This window comes from Meleagris gallopavo, chromosome 14, assembly GCF_000146605.3.
Source record: "Meleagris gallopavo isolate NT-WF06-2002-E0010 breed Aviagen turkey brand Nicholas breeding stock chromosome 14, Turkey_5.1, whole genome shotgun sequence".
In the NCBI taxonomy this organism is placed as follows: domain Eukaryota; kingdom Metazoa; phylum Chordata; class Aves; order Galliformes; family Phasianidae; genus Meleagris; species Meleagris gallopavo.
In genome coordinates, this window is record NC_015024.2 from 18,523,026 (window position 1) to 18,540,674 (window position 17,649).

A 17,649-nucleotide genomic window follows, 5' to 3' on the forward strand; every position below is an offset into this window, starting at 1 on the left:
ACTTTATGCTGCTATTTAGCTAGCACTTGCCAGCAGCAAAGTGCTGATTTGAAGCCTGATATATGAACACTTTTGAAATTAAAATAATTCTGAGTTAAAATTCTTTCTATATGGCACGCTGTTGGACAGTTTGTGGCCACAAAAACCTGTTGAGCAGCAATGATTCTAAACTGAAAACAAGATTGGAATACTTGTATTTGAATAAGCATCAATATCTTGTATATTGAGCTTCTCCTCTGGTCTCCTATTTTGTTCCTCAAGAAAAGTTAATCATAGAATTTTTATCACAGAATCATAGAATGGCCTGGGTCGAAAAGGACCCCAGTGCTCATCCAGTTCCAACCCCCTGCTATGTGCAGGTCACCAACCAGCAGCCCAGGCTGCCCAGAGCCACATCCAGCCTGGCCTTGAGTGCCTCCAGCCATGGGGCATCCACAGCCTCCTTGGGCAACCTGTTCCAGTGCCTCACCACCTCTCTGGGGGAAAAACTTCCTCCTAACATCCAACCTACACCTCCCCTGTCTCAGTTTAAAACCATTCCCCCTTGTCCTATCTCTGTAAGTGTATTTCTTTTTCTTTCAGAGAAATTGAAGTACTTTGCCGACAAAAGAGCCTTGGATATTTATGGCAGGTGAACTGTGAGAGCTTTGTGGCTAATTGCATCCATTCACGCTAACAAAACCCTCCCAGGTTCTCAATTGCAGTCTTCACCCAGAGCAAGATTTTGCTGGGCCCTTGAGCAGCTGTTTCCTACTGAGCCTGTGGTCACAGGCATGAAGCCATCTGGTGCTGATCCTCCCGAGATGCAATCCTTCGCTCTGGCACCACCGCAGTGCACACTCATGGCCATAAGCCTGTTTTCAAATCATCTTCAGATTAAAGTTGAAGGAAGTAATCTAAGGAAAAACAGATTACTTTGAAAGTAATGGGTTCTCTTGCCTCCAATTTCCTCCAAGTCTACACGTAAAGCTGTTTCTTGAGTTTAGTCTGAAGCTGTTTGATAGGGGGGGAAAAAAAAGTGATGTTCTGGGAATCCGGTGTTGGTGCTGAAAATGCAAGTTTTTTGAGCATTCTGGTTTTATATCTGTATCGTATTCCACCTGCATCACCAGCTGCTGCTTTTCTCTCTGGTGCCCTATGAGATGTGCCCTGTGTTCTGCTCGCTCCTTGTGTACGGATTGGATTTTCTTGTCTGTATTTACACTGTGAAGGAATTGATGGAAAAAATGGAACCTTCTAATTGCCTAAAGAGAATCAATATGTGGCTTATTAGGAGATACTTAACACTGGTTGTATCCTATGATGTTCGGAGATCGTTTTTATTTGATAGATGTTTCTATTGCTCAGTTAAAAAAAATCATGTTTGAGACATGCAGAAGTGTGGAGAACTAATTCACACTGTTATAAAATAGTTATGTAAATGAGATGTGGAGGAATCATTTATCTGAAAGATTACATGGGAATAACATCAATCACCAGGATCAGATAATGAAGCCCTATTCCTTCATAGTAAATATGGTGCTCTGGCCCTGATGTTTGAATACAGAGGAGGGGATTTACCAGCTTCCTGTCGGAATTTTGCATCTGCTGTAAATAGATATCACAAACACTGTTTTGCAGTCAGATTTGCCATAGTGCAGCATGGGAAAATGATTGGCTTTGCTAGCAAAGTTTTGTGAGCTGAGATGTGAAGGTCAAAACAATTAGAAAATATTTAAAAAATGATTCAAAATAAGATAAATTCAAGCATTTTTTTTTTAAATGTAACATAATATCTGTAATATGAAATAATTACCTGAGGCATCAACTTATAGGGACCCTGAAAAACAACGGCATAGTTGGTAAGGAAGTTACATTTGGAGTATATTTGGGAACGACCTGCGAAAGGGCTTTGCCTTGTGAAACCGCCCATTCATTTTCTCCAGCATCTCTGAGGTGCCCAGGAGCTCTGCCTCTTCCCTTCCCTTGTCCACACGCACTTTGCTGCCCCTGCAGCGGAGATTTTTGGGCCTCGCAGTTGTGCCAAGATACGCACCGCGAAGCAGTGTGATGTATGCACACACACAGGGCTTGGAGGCTGAGCTTTGGTCACAGGGAGAGCTTTTGCACAGCTGTATGCATTACTTTTGGTTGCCCTTCGGCAGCAGAAGCAGTAATGCTGCTGTTATCCTGCCAGCTGCCATCACCGAGGCTGCAATTTTTCAACTTCTTTTAACTTTGATTTTGGTACAAGCAATATCAGCCGCTTAGGAGTACAAAATGCAGCATTAGTTTAAATTGAGGGACTAGATATACAGTCTTAGAGACATCATTTATGCAACTAAAATCTGTTATGAAGATTGGTAGAAGGAAGATTATATGAACAAAAATGAGCATTTCTAAAACAGTGATGGAAACTTGGTGAGTTTATCTTTGCACTGTTGCACTGCCTGTTTCTGAAGGACGCCTTATCCAGGCCAAGGGAAAAAGTCGTGTTACACTTCCACTCTTCACTGAACATAATGGGATGGACAAAGCCTGGGGCCTTACCTTCTTCTCACCTCAGCCCATCCATCTTCTCCAACAGGTCCAAGCACACCCAGCTCGGTTCCTGGCAGGCCAGGGTAGGGCTGGCTGGGGCTGTGACACAGCCTGGGCTGCAGTGGTGACCCTGCCACAGGGACAGACCTTAGCACCTGGGAGACCTCAACTGCCACCCCGGGCTGCCAGGAAACGTGCTCCCAAGGGTGAGAAATGGGACTATTGTGTGTAAACATCACGGGATGGGCAACAAACCCCAACAAAACATGGAAGGAATAGACGAAGCAGTAATGGCATAGGCAGTGAATGTGGTGTCTGAGTGATTCATTACATGTCTGCCCTAGAGCAGCACTGGCACATATCCTTCAGAGAGATTTAAATGCAAGATTAGGTTAGATTGCAGTTTTTGATTTTGTATATTTTGAGGGGGGAAAAAAAACACCACCTTTAATTTTGTGTCATTATAGCAGAATAATTGGTTTAATTAGTTAAACCTTTCCAACTGCATGGAGAAGGAAATTGCATGATTTTTCATTTATTACCATGCCCTGTTGTTATGATAGTCTGAGTGCTGAGAAGACACTCCTCGGAGATTGTTCTTTTGATTTTAATGCAAAGATATTTTTTCATGTCAAAAGCCCAGCAATGAAGAGTAATTCTCCATAGCAAGTAGCTGTGCGGGTCTGATTTACACTGCAGACTGCTGCTTATGTAAAGCAAGGAAGATGATATAAATTGAAGGTAATAGGGTAGAGTGCGGAATGAAAGATCCTGTTTCATACTCAGCACCTTCCTCCTGCTGGACTAACGAGTCTGCTTCTGTCTGTGGCTCCTCTGCAAAACGATCCCTGGATGTCAGCTGGGAGAGCTGCTCCGATGGCCACACACTGAAAAGCACGGAGGTGTTTGACCTCTGGGGCCCTCGGAGCACTGCTAACAAGCAGCCTATAAAAGTGTTCCTTTCTTCATGGATAGGCTAGGAGAATTTGTCTGAGATCTGAGGTGCTTGCCTTGGAGACCAACAATAGACTTCCTCTTTTCCCACTGTATAAATAGTCTAAAATGAAGTTGTTAGAGCTACAGGCAGACACGTGTTCTTCTTCACTCTTTTTTTTTTTCCTTCATTCTTTTTTAAAGGTTGGTGAAGTTAAATGTTTGAACTTTCAGATATCTTCCAAAATACAGACTTTAGTTTTTAAATAAATATGTGATACATCTCTAGGAAGAATAGTATCCTTCTGTTGGCCAAGTGCTGCAGATGCCCCAGCTGGTCGGCATCGAAAGGCACAGCCTGCTCTGATCTGCTGCCCAGAGCCTCAGTGACTCCGTGCCCTGCCAGGGCAGGCAGCTGGGCACAGCGATGTGCTGGGACATGGGAGTGCAACACATCAGGTTTGGTGTGCTGGCTCCAGCCAGTGTTTGGAAGAGGGGTTTTTGGCACCACGTTTTGCACGGCCACCTAGTGCCCATAAGCAGCACCTGTGCTGCTTTGCTTTGCCGGGGGGTTGCTTATGTTTAATGGATTGCTTTGTGGTTAATAGATATTTCCCATACTGTATCTATTAGGGGATGAAGGAGTTTCACACAGAAATGTTTATTTCATGAAGAAATCATCCATCCAAAAGGTGGCACCCCATTATTACCTCAAAGTGCAGTATTTACGTAAAGCTTCTGCTGTTCTGTTAGGGTCCCACGGGGCACCCTGCTTGGGTCAGCAAGGATTTTGTGTGTTTTATGAGCAAGAAAAATGACTAAGAATGGGAGATAGTTTTGCCGTCATGAAAATCCATCGCAGCATCATAATCAAAACCCGAAGCCAGCTGCCTCCTCTCCCCTGGCCTCTGGGATTTGCTGCCTGCCCTGTCAGAATCAGAACACCCGACTCACTTACTGTGAATGCTGGAATCACTTCTTACAGCTTTTAGCCGTATCAGACTTATTGATAACTTTCTGCTCTTCAGTTCTATTATTTATGGCAAGCAGTGTGCCCTGCTGTAAAAACAAGCATAAAAACAGCCAGGACGTGGTCCGGCTTGCGGTGTTTTGCAAATACAGATGAGGTAAGAAGAATCATAAAAGCTTCTGAGGCCTGTTGCTTTTTCCCCTTTGAATCCATCTGTCATAAAATTTCATAGAAGAAGGGATATGTTGCAAACACAGAGGTAAAGATAATGCACTCTTTGCTGCTGCTGTTTGTGAGATCTCTGACATTCCAGCAATAAATTCAGGTCTTGTGGTCATTATGGAAGAAGGTTCTTCTTTTAACCAGCTTGTATGTTGAGCAGAGTATTTGATAGATCCTCCTCTTTCAGGGAATGCAGAAAGGCACTATGAGCTATGCAGGGAAAGACAGAGAGGCAAGTGCCCTGAATGTTAGGAAGGCTGTAGGCAAAGCAAAGCAGGGAAATCACATCACACCGGTGTGCACCTCGTGCTTAGCATGAGCTGAAACCAAACTGGCAGAAACAAGTCATGTAGAAAGTTTTTTTACACTCTGATGAGTGTGAAAACATAGCAAACCTATTTCTCTTGTTGTGTTTAACCGTTAAAGGAATCTGTCACACTGCTGCTCGATGTGTGTGTGATATCTTTCCCAATAGATGGGTGCAGGATGATGTTTGTTGATCACACACGTAATGGTGCCATGCAAACAGGGATGCAGCACTGTTTTCCTTTGGAAATCCGCTGTTGCTTTTGCTGCTCCTGATTTTCCAGCAAGAAGTTAACAGTGCAATGTACTCACAGCTAGAGAGTGTTTTGAGAACCTAAGTGTGGCTGAAGCATAATTCCTTATGAAGGAGGATCAGTGCTGTGTCAGCAGGCTTCCTGCCCATCGCGGCGCATCGTGCCCATGGATGCTGCTGCCGTGGCTGAGAAGTGCCACAGGAAAAGGATTCTTTCTCTCAGGATGGAGGACTATTTCAAAGCACCCAAATCCCTGGTGCTGTGCACACAGATAGCAAACAAAGCGATACAGTCATTCTTCACGACTCGATGCTGAAGTTTAGGTGAATAATGGAAAGGTTGGCAGAGTGCTCTGATGTGATGAGTTACAGTAATACAGCCGTACCATTGCGAAGATAACGAATGCAAAAAAAAAGCCAAACCAGAGAATATATTAACTGCTGCTGCTGTGACTGTAGGAATGAACACAGCCCTGCATGGCACTCACTGGGAGGGCTGTAGGCTCCGTTGATGGCCCTGCATCCAGTGCTGGGCCATGGCAGCAGTTCTGCTTTTCTGTTTCTTCTTGTAGTTTTTAAGTGAGTCCTAGAAAATAGCTGAAGCAATATGGAAAGAGAGAAAGACTGAAATAAACATCGATTTTTATGGTGTAATAATTTATGGCACCAACTTAATAAGTGGTGCGACACGAACAGTTCACCATCCATTTATCATGTGTTGATAGTTTTTGATATGTGAATTTTTAACACCACCTCTCCCTTTGATATAATAAAGGACCTGCCAACATTCCCATTAAAAATGTTAGAGTTTAGGACTTCCTGCTCTGGCTATCAATAGCAGTATATGTAACCTATGAATTAATATGCAGAATAGCAATAAGCAATGATTTATTCCAGCAGCTATAAAAAACAAAAATAAAAAAAGACTTTGACATTTCTGAACTTCAGGAGGACATCCTCTTCCTTCCAGAAGAAAAGGCTCATGAGCCCTTCTCATTACATCCACCATAAAAGGTTTACAAACGAAGAGAGGACTCCTGAACTTTAATAAATCGGCTTAATTCCTTAGATAACAATAAGGAGACAGCAATTTACATTAAAATGTTCTGATGAGAGTTGTCTTGAGCTGCAGTTTGCTGGCATAACATCTTCAGGCTAATCACATATATTTTCAGTAGCTACAGTGTGGTTAAAGTCAGGGAAATGAATGTACAAAAATAGCATCTGAGAGCCCATGTTTGTTCTCAGCCGTTCCATCTCAAGGACTCCCCAGACCGTTTTGGCCAGCATAGAGGTCACATCTGAGTCTGGTGACTGCAAGTCTTTCAACTGGGCTTCAGATAATAGCGTACAGTCAAATTATTTCTGCTTCTCACGTCACCTTTGTCTGAATAATAATAATAAAAAAACACACAACAAAACAGCTATGAAACAGAACAAAAAAATCTGACATTCCCTAGCTGTCTGACTTCACCACGCCATCTGCAAGCAGCCCAGCCTGACAGTGAAATCATGCGTACATGTTTCAAATAGTTATGATAGATGTCAAGGTTGCCTGTACTTGCTTTATTTAGTGAAAGCCACTTTAAATAAGGCAGGGGCTAATAATTTCCAGCATATGGCTGTTTTAGCTAACGAGCTTTTGGAATACTGGAACTTCTTCAGAATATGTCTGGGCTCACAGTCCTGTGAGCTCCTTGCTTGGGGTTAGGTCCTACTGTCAGTGAGCAGTTGTGTGCTTCTTTACTGTTCTGCCTTATGGCCCGAGGGAGCATGTGGAGGCAAGGGTGTTTTCATTAAATGCCTTCTCAATACTTTTAAGCTGTAGTGCTTGTTCTAATAAAAATGCCTATGGGAGAATTTACAACCTGTGCTTCCACTGACAGCTACAAGACGGTCATTAAGCCGTGCATCGGGAGCACAGAGCACCTGGCAGCAAAAAGGCTGCATCAGCCATCGCTTCATCACACAGCTGGGTGGTGCCAGGGCTGGGCCTTCGCATGGCTATTCGGGGAGCTCTGCTGTACAGCCATTTAACTGACTGGTTCAGAGAGCAGTCTGCTCTGAATGAATTGTCCAGCTTCTAAGCCTGAAAGCTGCAGCCTCCCCTCCATGCTTTCCAGAATGCACGTGAAGACCTCTGCTGACCGAAGACTCAGAAATGGTCTCACCTTCCTGTCACGCTGGCTTAAGAAGTCGTAAAAAGACAGACATGGAGAAGATAATTTCTGAATAATAGGGTAAGACTGACAAATAAGTTAGTTGTGTTAAATTCTATTTATATCCGCAGTTTGTCAGGAATTGCAATAAAAAGAGTTTATGATTTTGTTTGTCTTACCCGAGATTGTAGGGGTTTAATGTACCGTTTGTAAGTTGTTAAGCATTTTCGTCGTGACACTTGATCTCTGTGTTTATACTTTATTACTGTAGATTGCTTACAGAGGGGAGAGGGAACTGCGAAATTTCAGAAGAAATTATAGTTTGTTGTTTTTTCAGTAACTGGATCATTTAAAAGCTCCCTTTTTAGTAAGAAGTAATGATTCGCTTTATTTAGAGACCATTTAAAATGCTCTTATCTATTGGATATCTCAAAATAACAGATAAATCAGTAGCAGACTTAAAATTAGTTTTACACTGTTATATTTTACAATATTTTCTATATCACGATCCACATTATACATCTCTTGCACATTAGGAAGAGAGAAATCTGTTTCCAAAGCTGTTCCTGGCATGATCAGTCTTACCCCCCAAAACCAGCCAGGATTTGTCTTTGCAGCACAAAATTGGTTTATTTGGGTGGCTGTGGATGGCCTCTGATAGGCCAGAGCTAATTTTAACGGCGTTTTCCTCTTTCAGTGTTGAAGATGAATTACAGGAGAGAGGTGGTCGTTCATCTGAATTTCAGACTAATTAAACTGACCTAATACCTGTCAAAAATAATTAGGATAAAAACTGCTTTCTTGAAGCAACTCTTTCAAGGTGGGAAGCCAGCAGTGGGGGCATGCAGGGGACGCTTGGTGCATTGGGCACTGAAACCAGTGTGGCACTGGGGTGGTACTCCATGAGCATCTTCTGCAGCCCCCGGTGGGATTCTCCATCCCAGGAGAGGACTTGTCCATCTTTGGAATGACAGGAGACTGGTTGGGGTCTGTTAGTGTTCCGCCGATGGACACAGCTACGAGGATGCACTGAAACATTCCCAAACCAGTGTGGGCAAACAGCCAGGCCTGCCTCAGAAAGCAGTTTCACTGGAGGCTGGCATTCAGAAACTCAACTCCAGGTTTGAGCAGAGCTGCAGGGCTAAATCCAGACAGCTGACTGTGAGGAAGGCACAAGTGCCTTTACTGGCAGAGAACCTCAGTTAGCTTATGCTTAAAAGGAGCGGCCGGCCTGCCATGAGTTCAGGGACAAGTCCCAGCATCAGCACTGCGGCCTGCCCAACCTGCCCGCTCCGCAGCGCTTTATCTTCTCTGGCCTTGAACCTTGTTATTCAGAATAACATATAATAATAAAGGAGCATTTTGAGTGATTTTGTTAGAAATACATCAGGCTGTCTAACAGTTTATTGGCATCAATAATTCCTTATTAAGTCCTCTACACCCATTATGGTTTGTGCTTTCACTTTTTTTTCCATGTTAGTTTCCAGGCAACCAGCAAGAACTGAATTACATTAAGCTATTAATTCAGGACTGCACGCCAGCTCGGGCTTCTTCTGCTGATTTGCTCCTCTCACATGCAAGTTTCCTCATAAAAACCCTTTTTTATTGGTTTAATCTTCAGTGGCACTCAGTCCAGGGAACTGATTTGAAAATTGCCATTCCTGCACCTGATTTTTGTTTCTTGCTTGTTTTTTGATGCTTGCTGGTGGGGTTTATTCTGGACGTAGGATTAAGCAGAGGTCTGTGAGGAGGGGTTGATGTTAGCTGCCATAGATAGAGCTATCTACCTCTGTTTTCTTCAATGCTGTGTAAGACATGAGCTCATGTTGAAAACTTGTGTGGCAGGAACACCTCTGTTATCATGATAGAGAAGTAGTTTCCATGTTCTGCTCCATCACTAAATGCCTGTAGCACTGGGAAAGGCACTGGCTCCAGACCCAGCTGAAAGAATATCTTCAGGTGGGACACAGATTTGGGGACAAAATGCAATAGTGCCTAATAACTATGAGCCCTGAAATCTAGCCTGTGCTCTATATTGAGTTACCATCTATTTTATTCCAAGGCCAGGAATGTCATTACCCATTCCACAACTTATGATCAGTAGGGACAAGCGCAGACTTCAGGTACTTCTACTGTCTTTATCTCAGTCTGTTTATTGGTGCCCATGAGTTGAAGAGGTCTGTGACACTAGAGACGTTGTGCTGGTGAAATACAGAGAGTCCACATTTAGGATAATCAACCTTAATGAAAAGAATTTGTCTTTATCCACAGCCAAAAATAACAACAAACAAGTAATAAATAAGTAAATGCTATATGAGACTGAAACCAAAACACCAAGACACCATTTCAGATAAGGATTCTATGGCTTTTGTAAAATAGTTGAGCTGGACAGAATTTTAAAAACAGTGATTTCCCCCCCCTTTTTTTTTTTAACAAACCACTGTTCTGAGCTGTTTTCAGTTTTACAGGGGTCTGTCATAAGAGCTCGAATCGTCGAGATTCGGACCATGAAAGTTAACCTTGACTTCATAAAACTTCATTGGAAAAACCCCAAACTGGATGTTTGCAGTTTGTAAGCGAGGTGCATAAGATCTATGCTCTTCTCTGTTATAAGAGGCCATCAGAAGTTGTACTGCTAAAAAGGATTTTTATGCCTTATCAGCTCTCGGATATCTTGGAGCAGTTATACTGAGCAGACTTAGTGTTTGTTCCCCATTCCATTGATCATGCCTCTATCACCATACCCAAGCCCTGTGGTCAACGTGTTCAATCTAGTCCTGTTCTCTGTTTCTGGGACATACTTTATTAAACATTTTCATCACTTTCAACCATGCATTCATACCTCAACAGATTTATATCTGCAATTATAGGACTTGCTGTTTACCAGGAGAAACAAAGCTGGTAAAAAGACACCTTGCAGCAACATAACTCAAATGTCATGAGTTACTACTAATTTCACATTAATAATACAGCTGATTCTTTTTCTACAGCTTAGGACCGTGCCCCATGTCAGAAACCTTTGGAAGTACTCCAGAAATACTGAAATGTGACTGTCCAGTTAAATACGAGCAGATGCATAAGGAAAGAAAGCGAGCTCTCTCCAAGATCTATGTTCAGTAATAAGATATTTTTACTTAACAAAGTCTCTACCAGATGGCGTTTCTAAATTTTGAATATTAGGTCTGGTTGCGAATGAGGCCTCCACAGGGTTTGATGTACCGTGGATGAGATGCTGCATTTAAGCTGTGGGTAAGGGCTCGTGTGCTGCTCCTCCTGTTTGCAGCGAGGCAGCAGTGACAGAGCTGGCATCAGCGCCGTGACACCATCGTGCCAGCAGCCTCCCAGGCCCACCCATCCCATGGGAGTGGCTCCTCCAAAAGCATGTCTGAGTGATACCTGGGAGACACGGGCTCTTCTGAAAACTCAGCTGTTCATCGTATGCTTTCTGAGATGTATCTTCATATATCGGACTGCTTTCTTAGTCATCGCAGGATGCAACTACGAAAGCCTGCGCTCAGCACTGCCACCTTCACCAGCCAATTTTCTTGATGAAAAGAAACTCATCAGTTTGAAAGAACGTTTCCTGTGAATTCATGTTGCCTTGGCATTAAGAAGCAGCACTGATGCCATTCACCAAACAAGCCTTTATCAGCAGCCTCGTGGTTCCCTGGGGACAGAAGACTGGAGACAACACCGAGTTCCCAAACCCTACAACACGGCACTGATTTGTGCTTGTTTGCTCAGTGGTCACCTTGCTAAAGCATTCAAACCTTCTGGTTGCCCTTTGTAAACAGGCTTTCCTGCCTTTTGTAAATGCTGACCGTGGCTTTGTCCTGACCCTGGAGACCTTTTCCAGTCCAGCTCCTCGTTCAGCCACGTCACGGACACGAAACAACTACAGACTGCATCTTAACAGTGTAACCCCTCTTCTCCATAACAGAAGTAAAGTGGGGATTGCTGACCTGGAAATGCGGGCAGTCTGGTGGCCACACACAGAACTCAGGAGAGCAGTTCTGGGGAAACATTAGCCAGGGAAAGAGAAAGAAGAGAAACTGTAGTTAGGAACTTCAGATGAGTTTGAATCACATTTACATGCTTTTCTATTTCTCATATGTTTGCAAGTTTTACTGCCGTGGTCTCCCAGAGCGGTGTGAATTAGCAGGTATGTTATTCCTATGCAGAAGATGAACTGTGCCGGGAAGGAAGAAGATTGCTCCCCAGGGCCCTACCCAGGAAAGCTGCAGAAAGCTGGGAAGTGAATGCAGGTCCCAGGGACCCCGAATGGCCCCGCCACGTACTGCCTGATGGGCTGGGAGCTGCGAGCTCAGCTCAAGTTTTAAAGCTCAATTCACATGATGTATGCTGACTGAAACAGGTCCCTTTTAGACAAAACGCTCCCTGCCTCTCACAGCCATCCAGCAGCTTTGCAGCTCTCTCTGCATTGCTTCCAATTCTTGCCAAGTGGGAGAATTTGGGGCACTTTCAGGTTGAGAATGAAAGTGAGAAATCATTGAACACCCAGAGCTCCAATGGGAGTGGAATTGACAGAAGGGCCCCAAACTGATGGGGGTTTTAGGGTGGTTGGTTTTGCTGTTGGTTGTAACCTTTCTGTGAATGCTTTTCTAGTTATACATTTCAGGAGAAGGCAAAGATGAACTAAATAAGGAATTATAGCTCTTGAATGAGAATTTCTTTCATCCATAAAATGCAGAGTATGTTGGCACAGTAAAGGTGGGACCACTGTCCTAAACTGTTCAGATCTTTAGATTTCCAGGCTCTGTTCCTTAGAAGTGAAAAATATCATAATTGTATCAGTATAGGCATGGAAAATGAACTTCAAAACACTTTGATCTAGAGGAGCTGGGCTTAGTTCTGGTGGGAATTAAGGAGAACTTTCAAGTAATTTACGTTTGAAATGGCTTCATAGCTTTTGCTTCATAAAAACAGAGAGAGATAAAATGATAATAAAAATTCATATTTTGGAAATGGACATTCTTCTCTCTGGTAGTAAAAACTACAGGTAATTTGCTCTATTTCAAAAAGATTGTTAGCAGTTACTGTGATTTCCAGGGATGTAGCTTTAATGCTCAACGCATCTTAATCTTGCCGACTATAAAACATTCCTTGGATGGTAAGTTGATGATCTATGGGTTTGAGTCAGAATTCATGTGTGGAATGAATGTTTTGGTGAAATGGATACGCAGAGAAACCTCATGTAACCAGGTGGTTGCCTCTGGCCAAGGGGCCGTGCACACACACCCATGTACAGCCATGAGCCTTCTGCCAGCATTGGCCCCACCACAGTTAGCGCCTCGCCCCCACAACCAGCAGCCAGATGCCTGTGTTGATGTGGGACTTCCTTATGTAATGTTCTTACTGCTGAAATACCTAAGTGTAAATGGAAAAGTTAAGAAGAAAATGCAAGAAAAAAACCTAAGAGGTTTTGTTGGGCTTTGCCTCAGTGATGCAAACAGGAATGCTGGGTGCTGGCTTTGGGGAGCTTGAGGTCACTGTTCATGGGGAGACTGAGTGAGGGACCTCCCCATCAGCCCCACTGGAAGGGGAATCTTTGGTTCTTCACCTGTTGCCCTGAAAAAATATCAGTTTAAATTAAGCGTAGGCCCAGTAATTTGTAAAGAATCTGCTTCGCATCAACAGGGAGCAATCTTAGTTTATGGGTAAAATAGTTTAATTCCAACTTGAGGGAATATCTACCTCAGGATGTTTTTCTTCCTCATATGCTTCATGTTTTTCCCTGTCTTTCTCTGGTTCCTCTTTTCTTTAAAATCCCATCTTTTTTTCCTAATTTCTCTTCCCTGCAGAGAATGAAAAGATGCTAATGAATCAATTAACAAAACCAGCCCAAAGTGTTTGTCTGGGACTCCGAACAGGGCTGTTTCTCACTCATCATCTGTCCCTCCAATTAAATTAATTACCTGAAATTAACATATGTTCCCGCATCACTCTTTAAATTTCATTTTCTGTTTCTTTAAACTGAATTACCTTTAATAATAAAAAAAAAGACCTCATAAAAAGAGGATTTATTCTTGTCTACTAATGCCAACCCTAAGCCACCATTTATGTTTTAGAAGCTTCAATTTGATTTAGCCAGAGTTATACCCCAAATTAATGGAGAAAGCAGACCAGGAGTGGAAGAAAACTTCCGAGCTTATAGATAATGCAGAACACTATCAGTGTAGGTAATGAAAGAAAGGAGAAAACCTCCCCCATTCTAATTCAGAAATAAATGATGGGGAAATGAGTACTGCTGTGGGAATATTTCATGTCCCAATAGTAAAAGTTTGTTTATATCTGGGTCAAGGAAAAAAAAGTTGCTGAAATTAAGCAACTTCAAAGTCTGTATTTATTACACGTGAGTGGGGCTCGGTAAGAAATACTGAACTCTCACATGATGCCAATGATGTTTTCTTAGTGGAATGCATTTTTTTTCTAAAACGTTTACGACAAAATTAACCCTTATGTTCTGGTCCTGTAAATATCCACATCAGTTTTTCATCTTTCATTAGCAGGATTCATCTACACAAATATTTATGGAAGGCAGTCCATGACCTGCAGGTCAGGTACTCAGGTCCTGTCTGACCTGCACCTCAGAGGCTCCACACTGCACTTCTGATCGAGCTAAGCTGGGAACAAAGTTTCATAGCAGATGTTTTGTGGTGAAAGACAACCAATCTCCAAGCAAGAGATGTGCTTTCCAGCCCAGCCGAGGACTCCCAAGGCATCTCCTTGCCTTTTGAATTGACGTGGGCCCCACTTCTTGTGGCTGCCTTTGCTTCAGGGACAGCACGCTCACTGGGTGTCCTGTTACTTCTGGTAGCAGGATCTGACCTGCTGTTCCTTGCTGAGATGGCTTAACCCAATGTTCATAGTGTTACTTGTAAGGAAGTTTGTGAAAATCCCTTAGTTTTGCAGTCCTTTTTTTAAACAGGTATTTAACAGATGCTCAGCCCAGCTCAGCATCCCTTCCAAAGTGCACTGTGTGCAGCTGGAAGAACTCCTTACTTTGTGAATTACCTTAAAAATTCAAAACAGCAGTATGAAATTCCATCACATTCAGTGCCACCATTCGTCGAGGACCTCAAAAAACCCAGCTCCAGATTTTCCCCTCTGTGAAGCTGCCTGGTGAATAACAAAACCCGCATTGTTCTTGGGTGTTCTTCTGAATTTATTTTCTGTCATCTTCTTAAGGAAAGAAAATACAGCTTCTCTCACTTCGCACCCTTTGGGACAGCAACCGCAGATGAAGAGCAAGCAATCAACATGTCAGGATAAAATTAGATTGCCACAGAGTACAAGGTTTGATCCAATATCTGTATCAGATTTTGTTCTCGACTGTTCACATGGCAATAAAATACTTTCTGTTTGTTGCCTACCAACATGCTCCAACAGCACCCCTACTACACCCCACGGGCACCCAACCCAGAGCAGAGCCAGCCCCGAGGCAGGGACAGCTGCTCCACAGCCCTGGTCCTGCATGCCAAGCTGCCCCTACAGACTGCCCTCATGGAGCACGGGCTGCGACCGCTGCAGTGCAGCTCACACATAACCCATCTGCACGTTGACATCCCTTCTTCTAGTCATTTCACGAGCTGATAGTATTTCCTGTTGCAAACTTCTGATTTGGGTCAGAAAGCTTGTTTTGGTTGACCTGGAGCATCTAAACTAACTGAGGATTAAATCCATTTTCTCTTAGGTGTAAAATATGCCCAGGGACATGATTTAGCAGTGGGTCAGTAGAGTAAGGGTACTGTGGTTAGGTTGAGGTTGGACTTCATGATCTGGAAGGTCTTTCCCAACCTGAGCAATTCTATGATTCTATGGTTCTACACTGATACTCATGCGTGCTCTTCCTGTATCACTTGGGGCATGCTCGGCCTCCTGGTTAAGGGATTTAACCTCGTTCTGCTTCTACTCAGCTACAGGATTCATCTGAGGAGACTGCAAGGATGCCCTCTGCCTCTGTGTTATTTCAGTCCTCAGACCTGCTCTTGCTGCTCTGTCAGTGGCTTTCAAATTAATGGTCTGATCTTTAAAATTAATGAGTTTTCATCGACCTCCGTGGAAGTGGATCAGGTCTGAGCCTGTCAGCCTGCCTGGCAGTTCTCATCAGAGCTGGATCTGGAAGCAGCTCACCTGCTTTTACACCCAAGCCCAGCATCTTTGAGCACATTGCCTGAAGCCACATCCTTCTGATCTCATTAATTTAGCTGTGTGTGTCCTGCTGCTCCAAGCCAATGGGTTTTTAGTAATGAGAATTTTGGTTTTGTTGCAGTTGCTTCAAGTTGTTTGGGGTTCCTTTCTACGCCAGTTTAGCTCCAGCAACCTGCCTGGCAACCTTTCATTAGCTCAGGATTTCCTGGGAGAGGAAATTGAGCACCTATGTTTTCCCAGTCCCTAAATGAGATTTGAAAAATCTCATTTCAATAATTACACTAACAAAGAATCCCAGGGAAGAAAAAAAAAAAAAAAAAAAGGATTACTGCATAAGGGATGGAGACCTTTTCAGACACGGCAAAATATTTTTTCCTGTGGAAAATGCAGCAAATCTTGAAGAAGGAGTGCTCAGAAATTGCTAGACTGCCACTTGGGACATGGAAATCTCAATAGCTGAGGATCAATGATGAGCACAGCCTGCAGCACATCTTGATTTTGTTTAAACGTGCTTTCATATGGCTGTGATGGACAGACACGAGGAGCTGGGAGAGGAGCAGCAGATGGGGAAGGAAGGCTGTGCCATCAGGAACGGGGCAGGGACCCCCATTAGTGCTCAACCTCACAACCCAGACACAAATTCAGCCCTGAGAGGAACACCACAGCAGCCCCAGAGGCAAGGGGAAGCATCTGCATCCCTATCAAAAGGACACAGCCAAGAGATCTTAGAAAAGATTTCCGATTTGCAAAGAACGCTCATGATTTCTGTTATAAAATGTTCCAAAACAACCTCACAACCCAACTTCTACAGCCATCGGAATAGTGAGAATTACGTAAGATCCTTGCTATTTGCTTTATTTTATGCCTAACTCATATCCTCAGTGATTCATTATCAAGATTTGTCAGAACTAATTAAGATGAGTGCCAGCTGTGACAGCGTTTGGTATCACGGCACCTTGCTCCATGGGGTGCGACTGAGGTGGCTCAGTGCATGCAGTCAGCTAGCAGCAAGCAGTGCTGGGCAGCGGGCTGTCCGAGCTGCTCACAGAGGTGAACTCTTTAGCAGCCCCTGGGGATGTGATGCTTCTGTGTACGAAATTGAGTTTTCAGTAACTTTATTAAAAAAAAATCATCAACAAGAAAGAGAATATGTATTAAATTACACATATGGCTTTCTGTTGTGCTGCAAACCAACTCTCTTTATTTAAATAAAAGCAAGTAAATACCAAAAATGGTGTAAGTTTTAAAGTCAGGAAGGGTGAAGATGCAGTTTTGTTACGGCTTTGAACGTGAGTTTTAATTATGATGTGGTCTGGTGGGCCCCTCTGCAAGCAGGTCACCAACAAAACCTTTCTGGCCCTGCTTTTGTACAGGTGAGGTTCATCATGACATAACTACATGCAGGTGTGTATTCACTGCTCCTAAACAAGCAGTGGGTGGGGGGCTGGGGCTGAGTGCTGCACGGGGGGGCTGCACAGTGGGGTGGAGGCTCAGCAGGAAAGCAAGGAGCGTTTCATCCCTTCGTTAAGGATGCCATCACAGCATGTGCAGAGTAGGCGGAAGGAGCAAGCGTGACTGGCTTTCCCAGAGGCTGATTTTGCAGCCTGGGTGTTTCTTTTTTGGTGGGTGTCGGGGCTTTTTGAGGGAAACGCTGAAGAGGAGCAGATGGGAGGAGGATTTCTGCCCTCCCCCCCGGGTGCCTCCCATGGGGGACCCCGGCTCTGCACCCCTGCAGCTGCCTCTGGGGGCTGCCAGGTGGCTCATCTCGTCACAGAGCCCTGGGCAGGTGGAGAAAACCACCTGGTCTCACTCCTGAGAGCACGCAAACTCCGTCAGCATTGCAGGTGTTGTGGGGATTAAGTGAATCAGAATATTCCTAGTAAATCAGAAACTGAGATAATAGTGAGTGTTTGAGAGAAAAAGTTACTGTTCTCAGTGGATTGCAGGGATTGTAATGATTTGGCTGAAGTGCCCATCTAATAGAGCTGCCTCTTTGAAATATTTGCCATCTCAGAGGAACAGTTTTAAAGTGTCTCCTGCATAATTGATTGATTCATTCTCCTCAGATGCCTGGATGGCTCTCAGAGTGATGGGACAGGTACTGATGGCACTTT

At 43.7% G+C, this 17,649-nt stretch overlaps 1 long non-coding RNA gene across 1 annotated transcript; it reads left to right on the plus strand.

Moving 5' to 3' along the window:
• Positions 1–518: 518 nt before the first annotated feature.
• On the plus strand, positions 519–12,514 carry LOC116217182. Its single transcript, XR_004161352.1, has 2 exons — positions 519–7,444; positions 10,354–12,514. It is a non-coding gene; the product is annotated as an uncharacterized LOC116217182 (long non-coding RNA).
• The last annotated feature ends 5,135 nt before the right edge of the window (positions 12,515–17,649 follow it).